The 21,770-nt window shown below is 28.4% G+C and overlaps 1 protein-coding gene and 2 long non-coding RNA genes across 7 annotated transcripts in view; 2 read left to right on the plus strand and 1 right to left on the minus strand.

Moving 5' to 3' along the window:
• Nucleotides 1-3,535, plus strand: part of LOC126265238 (uncharacterized) — a 57,065-nt gene extending 53,530 nt beyond the window's left edge. Inside the window, exon 3 of the long non-coding RNA XR_007547780.1 lies at nucleotides 3,465-3,535. This is a non-coding gene — a long non-coding RNA (uncharacterized LOC126265238). The remainder of the gene's footprint in view (nucleotides 1-3,464) is intronic.
• The window catches only part of LOC109604404 (tensin-1), a 293,281-nt gene that overhangs the window by 188,254 nt on the left and 83,257 nt on the right, over nucleotides 1-21,770 (minus strand). The window lies entirely within an intron of this gene.
• LOC126265237 (uncharacterized) lies at nucleotides 16,643-19,128 on the plus strand. Of its 2 annotated transcripts, none has more exons than XR_007547779.1 (4): nucleotides 16,643-16,776; nucleotides 17,602-17,747; nucleotides 18,044-18,189; nucleotides 19,014-19,128. It is a non-coding gene; the product is annotated as an uncharacterized LOC126265237 (long non-coding RNA). The 2 variants fall into 2 exon arrangements; XR_007547778.1 differs by lacking the exon at nucleotides 19,014-19,128 and adding an exon at nucleotides 18,530-18,641.

Below are 21,770 nucleotides of genomic sequence, written 5' to 3' on the forward strand. Positions count from 1 at the left end.
ATTAAAGCTGACCATTAAAAATCCTACTGAGTTACCAATTAATCTTGGTCCGGCGATAACTTTAAAAGCTGAAGCTGAATATCGTATTCCATCTGCATTAAAATTATTTATACTTCAACGTGGTTGAGTCATGAAAGTTTTTAGAAAGTGATTAGTACTTCAAACTAGTGAAAATTGAGTGAGATAAAAAAAATATTTCAAACTGAATTGTAACGTCTATAAAAGTTTCAATATTTATTGTAATAATAAAATTTTAATATTATTATAAAAATAGAAAGGTAAAAAAGTGCAAAAATTGTAAATAATTGTTTAATAAATTACCATTATTATTTTTCTAGATACATACTTTTGTTGTTGTTGTAAATATATATTTTCTATATTTATATATTTAATAAAATTTTAAATATGGAGAATGGAGAAGCGTAAATAAAAAATTGTTAAAATTAAAAAAAAAAAAAATGTAAAAATATAATGTTTAATAGATTATTGTTTTTCTTATTATTATTATCATTATTATTTTAGAAAAAAACTTCTAAATTTAAAGTAATAATTTAATTAAAAAAATTGTGAGAATTATAAATAAAATGAAAAAAAAAAAAAATACATACAAAATGCATATATTTTTATAATAATAATAAAACATCTAATTTTATGATCATTTTAAATAAATAATAAAATAATTTAATTTAAAAGAAAACCTTAATTTATGAAAATTGTAAAAAAAGTGGTCAAAATATTATTATCAAAAGTGAAAAAAAAAAAATGTTTTAAAAATGTATTGTATTATTATAATAAAATTTTAAAACATATAGTAATTAAAAATTCGTATAATAAAAAAAAGAATAAAAATTGTAAATAAAAGTTTAATAAATTATTATATATATTATTCTATACAAAAACTTTATGACAATGTAAAAGAAATAATAAAATTTAATTAAAAAAGTCTTAAATTTATGAAAATTGTAAAGAGAATGGTCAAAATTTACAGAATTAAAAAAAATATTCATAAACAAAAAACTTTTTTCAAATTATCAAAATTTGTAATCCGTATAAAATTTGTAAAAATATGTTATTTACATTTATTGTTATAATAAAATTTTGAATATTAAAAATGGAAAGGTTTAAATAAATAAGTGTAGTTTAAATAAAAATTTATGAAAATTCATAAAATAAAAAACATGTGATAATTGTAATAATAATAAAATAATATATATTATAATTTTATGACAATTTTAAAGAAATAGTAAAATAATTTAATTTAAAAATGGAGAAGTATAAATAAATATTTACAAAAGTTTTTCAAATTATCAAAATTGTAAATATTTAATAAATTATTATTAAACTTCTATTTGTATGACAATTTTAAAAAAATAATAAAATAATTTTAATTTAAAAACTCTTAAATTTATGAGAATTAAAAAGAATTAAATGGCCAAAATTTTCAGAATTAAAGAAAAAATTCATAAACAAAAAATTTTTTTCAAATTATCAAAATTGTAAAAATTGTAATTCGTATAAAAGTTGTAAAAACATATTATTTACATTTATTGTTATAATATAATTCTGAATACTGATGAAGTGTAAATAAATATTTCCAAAAAATCATAAAATTACAAAAAAAAATCATACACAAAAAAATTTTCAAATTATCAAAATTTATTGTTAATATACAAAACTTCTAATTTTATGACTATTTTAAAGAAATAATAAAATATATTAATGTAAAAAACTTTTAAATTTATGGGAATTTTAAAGAAAATGATCAAAATTTTCAAAATTAAAAAAAAATTTTCATAAGTGAATAAAGTTTATTATTTACATTTATTATTATAATAAAATTTAGGATATTATTGGAATTGGAGATGTGTAAATAAATAATTACAAAAATTCATAAAATAAAAAAAAATCATAAACAAAAAATTATTAAAATTGTGGATGTTTAATAAATTATTATTAAAATAAATTTCTATTTTTATGACAATTTTAAAGAAATAATAAAATAATTAAAAACAAAAACTATGAAAAAAATTTAAAAATTATGAAAATTGTAAAAAAAATGTTCAAAATTTTCTGAATAAAAAAAAAATTCTAAATTATTAAAATCGAAAAAATTGTAATCCTTATAAAAGTTCTAAAAATATATTTTCTATATTTATTATTATAATAAAATTTTGAATAATAAAAATGGAGAAGAGTAAATAAAAATTTACAAAAATACATAAAATTAAAAAGAAATGTATAAAATTGTAAAAGTTTAATAAATAATTAATATTATACAAAAACTTCTAATTTTATGTTAATTTTAAGGAAATAAAAGAATTTAAATTTTTTAAAAAATTTTTAAATTATGAAAATTGTAAAAAAAATTGGCAAAATTTTGAGAACGAAAAAAAATTTCATAAATGAAAAAAAAAAATTCAAATTATCAAAATAGACAAAATTGTAACCCTATAGAAGTTGTAAAAATATATTTTCTGTATTTATTGTCATAAGATTTTAAATATTAAAAATGGAAAATAATAATAATCGCATTCCACCTACATTAAAATTATTAATACCTCATCATGGTCAAGCCATAAAGTTTTTATAAAGTGATTAATGCTCCAAACAAGTAGAGGAATCGGAGAATGGTTCTTCTGTTAATTAAAACACTATCTTGTTTTTGTCACGGATGTCCTCCAACTATTAACATCGACTTGCGAAACCATTACGCCGTCAAATGTGCCTTTATCTTCAAGCTCGGTCCGTTGCGAGTCCAAATTTAATTGTATGACGCCACTGGTTCAGAACTCCCAAGATAAATATAATAACAGGCGAAATAAGTTTCTTGTTTGGATAGTAGACATGTTTCCATTTTGCTAGTTCTGTGTAATTTCGTCATGTCCTTGTAATGAACTAAACAAGGATTGCGTAGGAACAGTATTGACTTCCATTTTCCCCTTTTGCCTTTCGCCGTTTCCACGTTCGTAATGAACAACTTTGTCTCAAAGGTTTGCTTATTTAATTTGTTGGTCGTCGAAATAAATCTTTGGGCGGACGGTAATTTATTAAATTATCTCGCACTATCGAAAAGCCCATTTGGAAGTATTAATCAATAAAACCGCCACGAAATTTATGACAGTATCTCGTATTCTTTTGGCGATAAATCAATAGTGTCATAACCCAAGGCTTGGCGGTCGTAAGTCTTCAAAACCACCCGAACCGGACTTAACGGATGTTTTAACAATTCATCTCCCTCCAAATGATTTGTGTTCTTTCATTGGCGGCTCAAAATTAGTTGATAATTAGCAAGAACCGTGAGGTTCTTGAGAAACAGCCCAATTTCTGGAAGTAGCCTTTTGTAATTACCCGTAAAACATTTTTAATTTGGTGTCCTGATGTTTGAAGCCATTTTCAGCTTTCACGTCTTTAACTTTAATAACTTTTCATCACATAACAACTCCATTAATAATTCCCAAATTAAGTTTTAGTGGGCCGCTGTCGTCGGAGGATTTTCAGCAAAGCAAACTCGAAGTGCTGAAGTTTTTATGCGGCCGATGGCACGAAACGTATCAATCCGAGCTGCAGACGACATCGATTGGATCGACGAGATAAAATTTAATTTTCGGACCAGGTAGTGCTTCTAATGTTCCTCCATTTTTTATTCGTTAACTTTATGACGAAAATTGAGACAAAAGCGCATTTCGCCCGGACTTGTCTACCAACTTCCACCATATTTTACTTTTTACCGACCAACTTTTTCCTTTCTTTTCACTCAAGTTTATCTCCACGCCACGTTATGGTCTTAAAACAAAATCTCGGAGGCCAAAAAGCTTTAACTTTTCGTTAAGATAAACACCACAACTTCAACGGATGATTTAATCGTTGATCCGGCCGGAATTTCATTTGGAAAGAATGAAAAACGGCGCGTAATAACGCAAAGTTAATACGCCATTGTTCCAAAAATGACTACAATTCTTCCACCGCCCGGACGTTAACTACAAAGTGCGGCCATTCTATTGTGTTAGGCCCGGCAATAAAGTGAGAATGGGACACATAAAAAATGTGTGAAGTGGATGACAAGAGAAGACCCGGTGGCCGCACTTCTAGGAAACCGAAAGTTGTTTGTCCAGCCCTTTAATTCGGAGGGTCAGATTTGGTCTGGGCGCAAGGAAGAGATAAATTTGTCGGTCCGAAACGGTGTGACCTGAATGAGGAACGTCTTGTGCGCCATCCAATTGTTGTGTCTTGAAATTATTAAAAATTGAGGCGACCCAGATAAACCCGGGGCTGTAAACTAGGACCCTGGAATTTATTGGGCAGCTCCGCATTGTAATTCTCGCTTAATATTTGTTGATGAACTCTGGCCCAATTTCCCAATTCGCCAGGGGTTTATTTGAAGACCACTTGAATTGAGATTTGATTTTTCCCGTGCATTACCACGTATATAATTCCCAGACGAATCTTTTTACCCGTAAACTCGGCTTATCTCTTGTGTTTGTAAACCCGTAGCTACTTGCTTTTGAGATCCCCCACAGAAAATGTTAAAAGCCTCAAGTGGTATCGCATTAATTTGTCTTCGCCGAGGGTAATCAAAAAGAATTCTGTGAGAATAATCCAAAGTAGTTTATATCAAAGGCGGGAGCATGAAGTGGGTTATAATTCTAATCGGAGGGCCGTAAGTAAAATGTATAAATTGTAGCTGTTGACAAGGCTTAAAGACGAAACAATTTAGTGCGATGTATGAGTGATTTATTTGTGAAATGCAATTTCATTTTCTTTGTGCCCGGATTAACAAAGCCGGGCACAATAAATTTTGATTCAATTTTAAAGAAAAACATTGCATGGTTATCTTGTCGTTATTTACTGAAAGGAAACAAAGGATACATTATTAAGCGAAGTATTCATTTCAAAATTTAGTCATGTTATTATCTGTTTCGTTCCTTTCAGCACTGGCTTTCAGAATTAGTCATCAAGTATTGAAATATTTTGTGTTTGAAGACGACTTCAAAATGTCTTTTATGCTTTCCTGGCAATGAAATTGAAAATTCAATCTTCATTTGACAATTAAGGATTCTCGAAAATTTCTTGAACACGTCGCGAATTTAAAAAAAAATTACAATCAATTTCTTAAATTTATAACAAATAGTTAAGAAAGTTAATTTAATTAAGAAAATTAGAACAGATATTTCATATAGCCATATTTATCTTAAAATATGAAAAGGATTGAAATTTGTGTAAATTTGTTAAATATAACAAAAAATAGTTGTTAAAATTAAATTAAAAGATTTTGAAAATTATTGTACTAATTTATGAAAATTATGAGAATTAGGAAAATTAAAGAAGAAAAAAATTAAATATCTAGAGAAAAATTAAGAAAAAAAAAATTAAATTATAAAACTAGTAAAAATGGTTACACTCCAATATATAAAATATTAAAAACTAATAACTGGTAAAATTGATAACAAAGTTATAAAAAGTAGTAAAATTAGGAAAATAATAAATTAAATATTAAAAATATTTTATGTGAAAAAGAATTGAAGCAACTCTAAAAATGGATGAATTATTTTTAGAAATTGTTAAAAACTAAAATTATAAAAATTGGGAAGTACTGTAATCCAAAAAAAGATGAGAAAAATAAAAAAAAAATATTTTAATATTTTACAATTTATATCAATTTGTTAAATATCAAAAAATGCTTAAATTAAAATACAAAAGATTTGAAAATTATTTTACGTAATTATTATTAATTATTTTTATATAAAATAGTAAAATTAGGAAAATTAAAAAATAAGTAAATAAATTGAATATTAATAATATTAATTCAACAAAATTTAAAAAAATAACTTTTATAAATAATTTTAATTTTCCTAATTTAATAATAAATTAATTAAAAAAATTGGAACGTTATAAAAATTATTAGAAATTTCACAATCATATGAATAAAGGTGAAATTTGTGAAATATAAAAAAAAAATAATTATTAAAAATTAAAATAAAGAAAAAACAATTATAAAAATTATAAAAAAAAATAGTTTAAATAGTAATATTTTCGAAATGTAAAAATTGAAAATAGGTAAAATTTGTTAATTATTAAAAAAAAATAATAATAATAATTATTAAATATTAAAATAAAAAACTTATTTTATTATTTATAAAATATTTATTATAAAAATAATAAAATTATGAAAAAAAATAGATTAAATAATAATATTTTCACAATGTAAAAATTGAAAAATTTTCAATAATTATTTTTAAAATTGAGATGATGAGAAATAATAATAAAAATAATTTTAATAAAAAAGCAAAATCATTAAATTTGTTAAATTTTAAAAAAATAATTAATAAAAATTAAAATAATGTTTTTTTTGTGAATTTATGAAAATTATAAAAATAGTAAAATTATAAAAAAAAATGATTAAATAATATTATTTTCAAAATGTAAAAATTGAAAATAAGTAAATTTGTTAAATATTAAAAAAAAAAATAATTATTAAAAATTAAAATAAATTTTTTTTGTGAATTTATGAAAATTATAAAAATAGTAAAATTATAAAAAAAATGATTAAATAGTATTATTTTCAAAATGTAAAAATTGAAAATAGGTAAATTTGTTAAATATTAAAAAAACAATTATAATTATTAAAAATTAAAAAAAAACTTATTTTTTTAATTTATGAAAATTATAAAAAATTATACAAATTATAAAAAAACGTATAGTCAAAATGTAAAAATTGAAAAATTTCCAATAATTATTTTTAAAAAGTGCTGAAATTCAAAAAAAATTATAAAAATTAGTAAAAATAATAGTAAAATTTTAATAAATTTATAAGAATTATAAAGAATGTCAATTTAATGAAAAAAATAAAATAATCACAAATGTAAAATTTAATTTAATTTAAAAATTTTCATCTTAAATTTATAAAAATTGTTAAAAATTGTTAAAAATTAATAAAATTGGGATAATTACTGTAAAAACTAAAAATTTTATGTATTTTCTAAATAAATCGTGCATAATTCATAAGTATTTATAAAAATCAAAAATATACATTGTGAACTTTACAATTAATTATCATGTGTGATTTTATTTTTCTTTGTGTTCGTATTAACAAAGCTGTGTACAATGAATTTCCATTCAATTTTAAAGAAAAACATCGCATGGTAATTTTGTCATTATTTACTGAAAGGAAACGAAGGATACATTATGAATTTTATATTATTAAACGGAGTATTCATTTCAAAATTAAATCATGTTATTGTGTGTGTTTTCCCTTTCAGAATTGTATTTCAGAATAAGTAATGAAATATTTTGCGTTTGAGGACGACACCTTATTAAAACGTCTGGTAACGAAACTGAAAGACTTAATCTTTATTTGGAAACCAATAAAACAGGGCTTATTCATACAAATTATATATATAAAGGTAATTTAATAATTTGTAATTCGTCCCATACAATTTATGGATGAGACTACTTGAAACAGACCCTCAAACATTTCTCGTATTACACGTTGTGAATGGCCATAATACTTGATAATCCCCACGAATTTAATCCGACTTTAAAGTTTGGTAAACTGAGAAACTACGAAGGAAATAGAGAGATTTCTGATTGTTATCCGGATATGGAACTGCTGCAACTGTTCTGTAAATGCGACTTAAATGTTTGCTAAAGCATTCGAATGTAAATTTTGTACTAATAAACCGAAATTAAGCTCCCCCAACCACTTTCCCAATAAACTAAAAATCCGTTACGGCCCCATTCCACGTCGTCCAATAATGAACTTATAAAATAACACCGTAATAAAAAGCGATGCCGATTCCGGATCCTTTGTTCTTCCTCGTCTAATCTCGGGACCTGTGGCTGTGGGGTTTCTCGTTCTTTTTGTGCATACGGCCCCCGCCCGGCACCGTAAACCTTCATTACAAAAAGAAATATGTGTTCTCGAAGTAGATACGATCTGGAGTCAAGAAAACCGTGTAAAACCACCCCGGATTCGGGCCGTATATGTAGCCAGAGATGAAAATCTATTGTTATGGGGGTGGATCATTAGGGGGTTACGGTGAGAGCTCATCTGCCCATTTCCCGCCATTATGGGATTTAATTCTATTTTCCGTGGCACGGGAAATTACTCGTGCGAACTGTTATTGGGACATTTCGGCCGTGTTCCTGTGTTAATTCACAATCAAAATGGTTATTTGGATTTTAATTTTGGTGATAATTTTATTAGGCGGACCGCAATGTCGGCTTCAAGATGGCTTTTTGGACTCCAAGAAACACAGTGAGCTGTGTGTGTTGTAACTCAGTGTATGTAATAATTTATTAAAGTACGGCACCATTGTGATGTTGTGACAAGTGATAAGTTTGCACTAATTATAATTAATTGCTTCGCAGTAACATTTTAATTGAACCGTTTACACGATAATAACAGCGAGAGTGTTAGCAACAATGTACTTAAAATATTGATTCAACATGAAAAACACATAAAACTTATTAATTTACACTTGGACTTCATCAACGTAGTGAATTAACGTAATTGGAACAAATGTGAACTTGGCACAAATAGCAGGAAACATCAACTTGCTTTGTTACAACAAACAGGAAAACAAATCTTCTCCCTATTAAATATTTAGTTAAGGCACTTCCAGCGACAGAAATTTATCTCGGATGGAGCCGTAGTTTCAATTTTGTTCTGGAATTTCAATTTGTTCCTTTTCATTATTCAGCCACGAACTAAGTACAATATTGAAAATTCGACAAAGTTTGCTAAACTAGTTTTTGGATGTGCATTTATTTCCCAAATTATTCCGTTCGAAAAGTGTTTATGGTCTTCGACCAACAAGTTAATTGTCCCAACAAATAATGGGAAAAGTTCCGAGTAACATATTCCGGCTATAAAAATAGATTTTTCCACGTCATTGAAAGTTTGGGTAGCTTAAATTAAAATGGAAGACAACAACTCCGGGTAATTGATTGAATTTGCCCTTAATTGCGAGGGACTCGATGGCGAGGCTTAAATTTTGTTCATTAACTCCTTGATTTGTTAATTAAACAGATAGGGAGCAAAGATGATTAATTAAAATTGATAAACACAATTTCTGGTAACGTTTACGTTAAACCTCAAATATTTATCTACCTTTTAAAGAATGGTTAAATACAACACAATAAATTGCACCTCGGAGGTTAAAATTATGATAGATTTATGGTACCTTTCGGTATTGGAAGTAATCTTTGCAGAGAGACTGAAATTTCCAACAATTTATATTAAACTTCTTTACTAATTCGGCAGTCCCGAATTCCCAGAGACGATTAAACGTTCCGAATGGAAGTTTCCAAACAGCAGGACTTTCATAAATTATTCGAAAAGTTCATCAACTCAATGGTTCTTTTATTTATGATTCCCTCAATAATCCACGAAAACTGCAAATCAACTTTTTAACAATGTCGAATTTTTACAAGATGTGACTGCTACAAAGAAAAACATTATTTTTTATCGTTATCGTAAATTTGCACGTGACATTGCAATAACTCGATCATTGTTATTTTTGGCACGAATTTACAGATAAGCGAAGACATGTGTATACGCCATAAAAAATAATCAACTTTCACCCCCGTTTTTTCGGCAGATAATAATGGGAACATCTGCTTTTTTTGATACAATAGCCGACATCAATTAGTTTCTATAAAAAACCCGAATACCGGCTGATTTGTATTGGGGGTCTGTTTTTTTTAATGTACCGTTAATCGGTTTTTAAATAAGGGTGCGATCGGGTGATTAGCAAATGCTCCTTCACATTTATTGGTAATTATTAAAAATGATGATTTTGTGGCTCTAAAAAAGTTACTAAGGGAGGTACTACCCAACCCACCATACTCACCCGATATTGCACCGTCGGGTTTCCATTTATTCCGGTTTTTACAACATTTTCTTGTTGGCAAAAAATTTGAAAATTTAGATGATATCCAAAATGTCGTCTTGAGATATTTTATTTAAAATTCAATTAATTTTTATAGGTCCGGGATTGAAATAAAGACTAAGAAATTATTCTTTTGAATTATCGGTCCGGGATTGAAATAAAGACTAAGAAATTATTCTTTTGAATTATTATTAATTATTAATTATTGAATACTATTCAAAGTGATCAGTCTACATAAAATTTTTGATATCAGGTAAATAATATTTATCATTTTTGAACACTAAAGTTGTGGAGAGTTAGAAAAAGTTAATTATATTATTCTCTTATTTATTTCAAGATTGAGTAAAAAATAACAGTATAAAAATATGTTTTTAACTGCAAATCATTGAATTAAGGTATTTCTTAAACAAAAATATGTCGTCCAAATCTTCTTTTTTGTTTTTGGATACTATTCAAAGTCATCTCTTAGAAGAATCTAGATTGATCATTTTTGAAGACATCTGGAAAGGGTTGGAAATAAAACGGTGACAGCTATACATCAAGGTAGACTTTAACATAATTTTTATCTTTCTTCTAATTAAATAGGTGCATCTATGTATTTCTTAATCTGTCAGTCTTATCTCTAGAATATTTAAAATTCAAGAATTCACGTGTATAGATATTGAACAGTTGAGTCTACATTAAATTTTTGATATCAGGTAAATAATATTTATCATTTTTAAAAACTAAAGTTGAGGAGAGTTAGAAAAAGTTAATTATATTATTCTCTTATTTATTTCAAGATTGAGTAAAAAATAACAGGATCAAAATATATTTTTGACTGCAAATCATTGAATTAAGATGTTTCTTAAACAAAAATATATCGTCCAAATCTTCTTTTTTGTTCTTGGACACTATTCAAAGTCATCTCTTAGAAGAATCTAGATTGATCATTTTTGAAGACATCTGGAAAGGGTTGGAAATAAAACGGTGACAGATATACATCAAAGTAGACTTTAACATAATTTTTATCTCTTCTAATTAAATAGGTGCATCTATGTATTTCTTAATCTGCCACTCCTGTCTCTAGAATATTTAAAATTCAAGAATTTACGTGTATAGATATTGAACAGTTGATCTATATTAAATTTTTGATATCAGGTATATAATATTTATCATTTTTAAACACTAAAGTTGAGGAGAGTTAGAGAAAGTTAATTATATTTTTCTCTTATTTATTTCAAGATTGAGATAAAAATAACAGTATCAAAATATGTTTTTGACTGCAAATCATTGAATTAAGATATTTATTAAACAAAAATATGTCGTCCAAATCTTCTTTTATGTTATTTGATACCATTCAAAGTCACCTCTTAGAAGAATCTAGATTGATCATTTTTGAAGACATCTGGAAAGGGTTGGAAATAAAACGGTGACAGCTATACATCAAGGTAGACTTTAACATAATTTTTATCTTTCTTCTAATTAAATAGGTGCATCTATGTATTTCTTCATCTGTCAGTCTTATCTCTAGAATATTTAAAATTCAAGAATTCACGTGTATAGATATTGAACAGTTGAGTCTACATTAAATTTTTGATATCAGGTAAATAATATTTATCATTTTTAAAAACTAAAGTTGAGTAGAGTTAGAAAAAGTTAATTATATTATTCTCTTATTTATTTCAAGATTGAGTAAAAAATAACAGTATTAAAATATATTTTTGATTGCAAATCATTGAATTAAGATGTTTCTTAAACAAAAATATATCGTCCAAATCTTCTTTTTTGTTCTTGGACACTATTCAAAGTCATCTCTAAGAAGAATCTAGATTGATCATTTTTGAAGACATCTGGAAAAGGTTGGAAATAAAACGGTGACAGATATACATCAAAGTAGACTTTAACATAATTTTTATCTCTTCTAATTAAATAGGAGCATCTATGTATTTCTTAATCTGCCACTCCTGTCTCTAGAATATTTAAAATTCAAGAATTTACGTGTATAGATATTGAACAGTTGATCTACATTAAATTTTTGATATCAGGTATATAATATTTATCATTTTTAAAAACTAAAGTTGAGGAGAGTTAGAAAAAGTTAATTATATTATTCTCTTATTTATTTCAAGATTGAGTAAAAAATAACAGTATCAAAATATATTTTTGACTGCAAATCATTGAATTAAGATGTTTCTTAAACAAAAATATATCGTCCAACTCTTCTTTTTTGATCATGGATACCAATCAAAGTTATCTCTTAGAAGAATCTAGATTGATCATTTTTGAAGACATCTGGAAGGGTTGAAAATAAAACGGTGACAGATATACATCAAGATAGACTTCAACATGTATATTTCAATATAAAGAGGTTCGGAGGTTTCAAGACACAACATAATTGTCTTTGTATACCACACATACAATTATTTGTTTTTTTTATTTATCTCTTAGATAACCGTTTGGACTCTGTTATTAGATTTACCAATGCAATTCAATTAAACTTAGAAACCAATCTGAAAATGTATTAAAGAAATTGTTGCTAGACCAAGCAATTTGATTTTATCAACAAACAATCACTTATTTCATTATACATCGAACGGAATTAAAATAATTTTCGTCATTACCGTGTAATAAGGTCAGCATCATCAAAATCATAAACTCTATCCTGTTATTACGGAATATTGTACTGTACTCGATCCAGATGAAGCTCAGGTGGTTTTCTGAGCTGAACTACATAATTAAATTCCGTCAATTTTTATTTCAAACACTTGCCGCCAATAAATAACTGATTATTCAATTTAAACCAACAATGTGTGCCGTTAGCGATTCAGTTTCGCAATACAAATGCACATGTCGTGCGAAAGACGTTTGAAAAATTATCACCGGGTTATAAATGACTGTAATACGATTCGCCTGAAAGCCCCGATACATATCGGTGTTAAATCCGAATCGGTGTTACTTTTATTGATGGTATCGGACGATATTTATTGAAATATTAATCATAAACACCCATGAATAATTCATGCGTGTGCCAAAAGTAATGGTGCAAGATGATGTACGAGCGTGTGGACTTTTTGCGGGGCCTGTTCATTCATTTTTGCGCAGGGCACGTCAATTTTTCAGGCGGCCACGAAAACACAACGTTAATTACGGCCGACACAGAAACGCAGAAATAATTCACTTCCGTATTGGATAATTAATACGCGGCAAACTCTTGAAATTGAAACGGGGCATTCTTCCATACTAATAATTAATAGACTCGTTAGGTCGGACGAGAAAACTTGGATCTCCTTTTCTCTTCAATTAATTGCCACGCCGACCGGAACGGGGAATATTTTAATCGCCTTTTCAACAGTAAATTAATCAAGAAACCGGGATATTGTGAGTTTTATCGGCGGGGTTTTTAATGGTTCTGGTCTTCGCACTCTTCAAACGGCTGCATTAATTGTGTTTGAGGTGTACACATATTAAAAATGTCCAAACAAAAGGACATTAGTTAACACTTAAAGATTTTGCATATCTTGGAAGCTTGCGAATATTTTCCGTCGAGCACTTTAATTTCCTGATTGCAGTCGGGGTGACTCGTAAATTTAACCCCCGTTGTCGGCGTCAAATCGTCACTTTCCTGCCTTGGACCGACGTAAAATTACGGTTCAGACGCCCTTGCAATATTCGCGATAGTTCAGTTTACAGTTTATGTTTTGCGCTGTCGACTTAATTAAAACTTAAGTTTGGGTAAATTTACATATCGATTTACATAGTAGGCACCAAGATATCAATTATACATTGCGTCGTACCACGATTTGAAATTCAATTTCCATTCTGTTAAGCTGGATGTTACCCAGTGCAATTCATTTAGTGGATCAAATATTTAGATACTATTTTGCCGGTGCCTGTACAGAATTTGTTTGCGATGGCAATAGGAAATGCAAATTGAAAACGGAGCTTTATTCTTTTCAAATGAATATCGTATCAGTGCACACCATCATTTCATATATGACTCGAAGCGATTATTTAATGAGATTGGATCTGTTTGTGTATCTGGACGATCTCAAAATGCTTATAATTAAATACACGGTTATGTATGAAGAAAAACAACTCCTTATCTCCGGTCATAAACTTAACATCATGGGAGAAGGTACACCTCCATTATTGGAATCATAAAGTCATATTATCATTTTTAATAATTAAAAAATGTGTAAAGGATGTTGGAAATAAAAACATTTATAAGTTTTGAAAAAACTACAATTGTCGAAGAGGATTAGAAAAATAGTATCACTTACAGACTAATTATAATTTGCTGGCCAGTTAATTATTATGTTGTCCAAGTCTTACTTTTGTTGCCAGATACAATACAAAGTCATCTCTTAAAATCATCTTGATTTATCATATTTGAAGACAGCCATGAACGTTGAAGAGAAATAAAAAGATGCCACCTGCACATTAAGGTAGACGTGTAACATAATTTTTATCTTTCTCTTAATTAGGTAGATACATTTATATTTTTTCTAGCCTACCAGGTTTTCAGTTTTTTGTTGCTGAAAAATTTAAATATTTAATTAAGATCACCTCTCCCATTGACTTTGAATCTGATGACTTTGATTAAACTTTTAATATTATAAATAAGGAGAACTACAAGCATTGAGGAGGATTGGAGAAAATGATGACAATTATACATTGATTTAAAGGTTCAACATATCTTTAAACTTCCTGTTATTCAGTTTCAAACCAAAATAATAACACCAAACCACATTTTCTTTGCCAATTTTTGCATTTAAGTATTTCCCAATCAAAATTATATTGTCCAAGTCTTCTTTTTTGCAGGATACTAAATAGTCATCTTTTAAGAGAATCCAAATTTATCATATGTTAAGGCAGCTACAAATTTTTGTGGAGAGCTAGAAATTACATTGGTACCAGTTCTACATTAGGGTGGACGTGTTACGTAGTTTGTATAATTCTATTAAATAGGTAGGTACATTTATATTTTTTCTAGCCCATCAGGTTTTCAGTTTTTTGTTGCTGAAAAATTTAAATATTTAATTAAGATCACCTCTCCCATTGACTTTGAATCTGATGACTTTGATTAAACTTTTAATATTATAAATAAGGAGAACTACAAGCATTGAGGAGGATTGGAGAAAATGATGACAATTATACATTGATTTAAAGGTTCAACATATCTTTAAACTTCCTGTTATTCAGTTTCAAACCAAAATAATAACACCAAACCACATTTTCTTTGCCAATTTTTGCATTTAAGTATTTCCCAATCAAAATTATATTGTCCAAGTCTTCTTTTTTGCAGGATACTAAATAGTCATCTTTTAAGAGAATCCAAATTTATCATATGTTAAGGCAGCTACAAATTTTGAGGAGAGCTAGAAATTACATTGGTACCAGTTCTACATTAGGGTGGACGTGTTACGTAGTTTGTATAATTCTATTAAATAGGTAGGTACATTTATATTTTTTCTAGCCCATCAGGTTTTCAGTTTTTTTTACTGAAAAATTTAAATATTTAATTAAGATCACCTCTCCCATTGACTTTGAATCTGATGACTTTGATTAAACTTTTAATATTATAAATAGAGAGAACTACAAGCATCGAGGAGGATTAGAAAAAATGTTGACAATTATACATTGATTTAAAGGTTCAACATATCTTTAAACTTCCTCTTATTCAGTTTCAAACCAAAAAAATAACACCAAACCACATTTTCTTTGCCAATTTGTGCATTTAAGTATTTCCCAAACAAAATTATATCGTCCAAGTCTTCATTTTTTTTTGCAGGATACTAAATAGTCATCTTTTAAGAGAATCGAGATTTATCATATGTTAAGGCAGCTACAAATTTTGAGGAGAGCTAGAAATTACATTGGTGCCAGTTGTACATTAGGGTGAACGTGTTACGTAGTTTGCATAATTCTATTAAATAGGTAGGTACATTTATATTTTTTCTAGCCCATCAGGTTTTCAGTTTTTTGTTGCTGAAAAATTTAAATATTTAATTAAGATCACCACTCCCATCGACTTTGAATCTGAAGACTTGGATTAAACTCTTAATATTATAAATAGAGAGATCTACAAGCATCGAGGAGGATTAGAGAAAATGTTGACAATTATACATTAATTTAAAGGTTCAACATATCTTTAAACTTCCTGTTATTCAGTTTCAAACCAAAAAAATAACACCAAACCACATTTTCTTTGCCAATTTGTGCATTTAAGTATTTCCTAATCAAAATTATATTGTCCAAGTCTTCTTTTTTGCAGGATACTAAATAGTCATCTTTTAAGAGAATCCAAATTTATCATATGTTAAGGCAGCTACAAATTTTTGTGGAGAGCTAGAAATTACATTGGTACCAGTTCTACATTAGGGTGGACGTGTTACGTAGTTTGTATAATTCTATTAAATAGGTAGGTACATTTATATTTTTTCTAGCCCATCAGGTTTTCAGTTTTTTGTTGCTGAAAAATTTAAATATTTAATTAAGATCACCTCTCCCATTGACTTTGAATCTGATGACTTTGATTAAACTTTTAATATTATAAATAAGGAGAACTACAAGCATTGAGGAGGATTAGAGAAAATGATGACAATTATACATTGATTTAAAGGTTCAACATATCTTTAAACTTCCTGTTATTCAGTTTCAAACCAAAATAATAACACCAAACCACATTTTCTTTGCCAATTTTTGCATTTAAGTATTTCCCAATCAAAATTATATTGTCCAAGTCTTCTTTTTTGCAGGATACTAAATAGTCATCGTTTAAGAGAATCCAGATTTATCATATGTTAAGGCAGCTACAAATTTTGAGGAGAGCTAGAAATTACATTGGTGCCAGTTGTACATTAGGGTGAACGTGTTACGTAGTTTGTATAATTCTATTAAATAGGTAGGTACATTTATATTTTTTCTAGCCCATCAGGTTTTCAGTTTTTTGATGCTGAAAAATTTAAATATTTAATTAAGATCACCACTCCCATCGACTTTGAATCTGAAGACTTGGATTAAACTTTTAATATTATAAATAGAGAGAACTACAAGCATCGAGGAGGATTAGAGAAAATGTTGACAATTATACGTTGATTTGAAGGTTCAATATATCTTTAAACTTCCTGTTATTCAGTTTCAAACCAAAAAATAACACCAAGCTACATTTTCTTTGCCAATTGGTGCATTTAAGTATTTCCCAAACAAAATTATATCGTCCAAGTCTTCATTTTTTTTTGCAGGATACTAAATAGTCATCTTTTAAGATAATCGAGATTTATCATATGTTAAGGCAGCTACAAATTTTGAGGAGAGCTAGAAATTACATTGGTGCCAATTGTACATTAGGGTGGACGTGTTATGTAGTTTGTATAATTCTATTAAATAGGTAGGTACATTTATATTTTTTCTAGCCCATCAGGTTTTCAGTTTTTTGTTGCTGAAAAATTTAAATATTTAATTAAGATCACCACTCCCATCGACTTTGAATCTGAAGACTTGGATTAAACTCTTAATATTATAAATAGAGAGATCTACAAGCATCGAGGAGGATCAGAGAAAATGTTGACAATTATACATTAATTTAAAGGTTCAACATATCTTTAAACTTCCTGTTATTCAGTTTCAAACCAAAACAATAACACCAAACCACATTTTCTTTGCCAATTTGTGCATTTAAGTATTTCCCAAACAAAATTATATTGTCCAAGTCTTCATTTCTTTGCAGGATACTAAATAGTCATCGTTTAAGAGAATCCAGATTTATCATATGTTAAGGCAGCTACAAATTTTGAGGAGAGCTAGAAATTACATTGGTGCCAGTTGTACATTAGGGTGAACGTGTTACGTAGTTTGTATAATTCTATTAAATAGGTAGGTACATTTATATTTTTTCTAGCCCATCAGGTTTTCAGTTTTTTTTTGCTGAAAAATTTAAATATTTAATTAAGATCACCTCTCCCATCGATTTTGAATCTGATGACTTGGATTTTAATATTATTTAATAATAACAATTATACATTAATTTAAAGGTTCAACATATTTTTAAACTTCCTGTTATTCAGTTTCAAACCAAAACAATAACACCAAACCACATTTTCTTTGCCAATTTGTGCATTTAAGTATTTCCCAAACAAAATTATATTGTCCAAGTCTTCATTTCTTTGCAGGATACTAAATAGTCATCGTTTAAGAGAATCCAGATTTATCATATGTTAAGGCAGCTACAAATTTTGAGGAGAGCTAGAAATTACATTGGTGCCAGTTGTACATTAGGGTGAACGTGTTACGTAGTTTGTATAATTCTATTAAATAGGTAGGTACATTTATATTTTTTCTAGCCCATCAGGTTTTCAGTTTTTTTTTGCTGAAAAATTTAAATATTTAATTAAGATCACCTCTCCCATCGACTTTGAATCTGAAGAGTTGGATTAAACTTTTAATATTATAAATAGAAAGAACTACAAGCATCGAGGAGGATTAGAAAAAATGTTGACAATTATACATTAATTTAAAGGTTCAACATATCTTTAAACTTCCTGTTATTCAGTTTCAAACCAAAAAATAACACCAAACCACATTTTCTTTGCCAATTTGTGCATTTAAGTATTTCCCAAACAAAATTATATTGTCCAAGTCTTCATTTTTTTTTGCAGGATACTAAATAGTCATCGTTTAAGAGAATCCAGATTTATCATATGTTAAGGCAGCTACAAATTTTGAGGAGAGCTAGAAATTACATTGGTGCCAGTTGTACATTAGGGTGAAGGTGTTACGTAGTTTGTATAATTCTATTAAATAGGTAGGTACATTTATATTTTTTCTAGCCCATCAGGTTTTCAGTTTTTTTTACTGAAATATTTAAATATTTAATTAAGATCACCACTCCCATCGACTTTGAATCTGAAGATTTGGATTAAACATTTAATATTATAAATAGAGAGAACTACAAGCATCGAGGAGGATTAGAGAAAATGTTGACAATTATACATTAATTTAAAGGTTCAACATATCTTTAAACTTCCTGTTATTCAGTTTCAAACCAAAAAAATAACACCAAACCACATTTTCTTTGCCAATTTGTGCATTTAAGTATTTCCCAAACAAAATTATATTGTCCAAGTCTTCATTTCTTTGCAGGATACTAAATAGTCATCGTTTAAGAGAATCCAGATTTATCATATGTTAAGGCAGCTACAAATTTTGAGGAGAGCTAGAAATTACATTGGTGCCAGTTGTACATTAGGGTGGACGTGTTACGTAGTTTTTATAATTCTATTAAATAGATAGATACATTTATATTTTTTCTAATCCATCAGGTTTTCAGTTTTTTTTTTGCTGAAAAATTTAAATATTTAATTAAGATCACCTCTCCCATAGACTTTGAATCTAATGACTTGGATTAAACTTTTAATATTATAAATAGAGAGAACTACAAGCATCGAGGAGGATTAGAGAAAATGATGACAATTATACATTGACTTAAAGGTTCAACATATCTTTAAACTTCCTGTTATTCAGTTTTAAACCAAAAAAATAACACCAAGCTACATTTTCTTTGCCAATTGGTGCATTTAAGTATTTTCCAAACAAAATTATATCGTCCAAGTCTTCTTTTTTAACGCAAGAGCCTAAATGTCATCTTTTAAGAGACTCCAGATTTATCATATTTTAAGGCAGCTACAAATTTTGAGGAGAGCTAGAAATTACATTGGTGCCAGTTGAACATTAGGGTGGACGTGTTACGTAGTTTGTATAATTCTATTAAATAGGTAGGTACATTTATATTTTTTCTAGTCTACCAGGTTTTCAATTTTTTTTTAAATCAAATATTTAAGATCACACCCATGGACATGTACATGATGTAATTATAAACTGATAAATCTTCCTTTCCTAATATAAAATTCGCCAAGTTAACTGTTCTAAGATTTATTCAAGTGAGGATGTTGAGAATTGACTGGCATATTCTTGACGCATTAAAAATTCAACGACCTTCTAATTAGTACTGTTTAACCATGCGACTATTACGATAGTGCATTATCAATGAATGAACCGATAATGCACATGTAACGTTTTATCATTCCGACCGTATCCTGCTAATTGTCATTTATCATACTTTCCTTTCATTACATCCATTCATAATTCCGCCCAAGGTTGTGCGAATTCAATTCGCTGGAAAAGCCGGCTATCACTCATTTTAAGAACCCGAGACCTCGCACTCCATACATCAACCTTAAAGATTTCAAAGTAAAATAAAAGGCGAAGCGTACAACGATTTCGCATTTGGGTGGTTCTGGGATTGATTTTGAGTAGACAATAAATCACGACATTAAGGCAGGGTACAATTGGGGTCACCTGTGTTGTGGGCTTCAGGATTTTGCTGCTGCAGTTTTGTCTGTCTCCTGCCACTGCACAACCGCATGTCGCTGCCACGCTAATTTATTTCGGCGTCACAACTCGTGCACAATGTCTCATTGTTTGAAATATGTATCGGGAAGTGGCACTGAACGTTGTTGCTTGATTAACGTTCCTGTTCTTCAAAAGTGTGAATGGATGTTTTGTTCCAGCAGACGTCTATTAGAATTTTAATCGACATAAAATGTTTGATTGTTGATTGTTGTCTGTTGGTTGGGCTAAAATTTACTACACGTCTGACGCTAACGTCCCGAATCATGGCATATTCAGTTTTCTCGAGGTACAAATGATAAAAGACATCATCTATGCAAATACCGGAGCGGAGCCATTTCGCATCTTATTTCGGCCCATCCATTCTCCCGGTTTCCCTTCGGATCGCGTTACCGTTTCACTCACGAGGGAACACCGGGCTGAATAATTCATTATTCCAACATTTTTATAACAATACCGTTCCCGGAGTGTGCCGAAGTGTATTATCGATGTTATTTAAACGACGGGAACGGGAACAAGCTTCCTGTGACCAAAAAAAAACCAATTTCGGTCGACCCCAGATCACTGATCTATCACAATATCGGATCGGATATTTGTAAAGTGTTCCCGTCGACCTTCACGTTGATGGATAGCTTTTCTAGTGCAGGAAGGAAGTTGATCGTTAATACAACTTCGCCATGAAATATGAGCTCTTGCGGCACATAATTTGCTAATTTTCCAAGTTCGTTCGATGTTATTAGCTTTATAATGGAGTTGTCTGTGCGATACATTAATTACGTGTGTTTGCGTAAAGCCGGGGATCTTTGAAAGTCCCGTGGTGGAACTGAGGCATTAAAATCTCGCCAGACATCTTACTACAGAGGAGAACAATAGCCTGTTTTATGGCTGAAAAATATCAGAATGTTCAAGCACGTTAAAATTACATACCATTGTTTTATTACAAAATAAACTTTGCATAGTACAAAACCTTCACATGCTTTACGACAAACAATCCACGAACGTGGCCACTTTTGATCTCGAGTTAATTATTTTTGAATACTATTAACGATATGAATTTTTCATGCTTTTGCATTTTGTACGCCACACACAATGCAAACACCTATAAAAATTTAGGAGGACACACTAGATTAACTAAATTTAATTTCCATAATTTGCTATTTTTGTGAAATATTAAAAAAGCAATAAAAACGTTTTTTAATTAATATTTTATATTTTACTTCATGATTTAATTTATGTTTGTTACATAAAATCTTGTTATATTCAAATATATTGTATTATTTACGATTATATACAGTTATACAACATCAAACGAATGTTTTCAACAAACAATTACATAAAGAATCATTTTTAACACCATTACATGTTAATTAATTGTTTCGTATAAGCTAAAATCAAAAAACATTTTTTATTAAACCAACATTTCAAACCTACATATTCGATTCTCTTTAAAAAACTCACAAAATACTTTGTAATCAATAACATGGTGACAAT

Source organism: Aethina tumida, chromosome 4 (assembly GCF_024364675.1).
Source record: "Aethina tumida isolate Nest 87 chromosome 4, icAetTumi1.1, whole genome shotgun sequence".
Lineage (NCBI taxonomy): Eukaryota > Metazoa > Arthropoda > Insecta > Coleoptera > Nitidulidae > Aethina > Aethina tumida.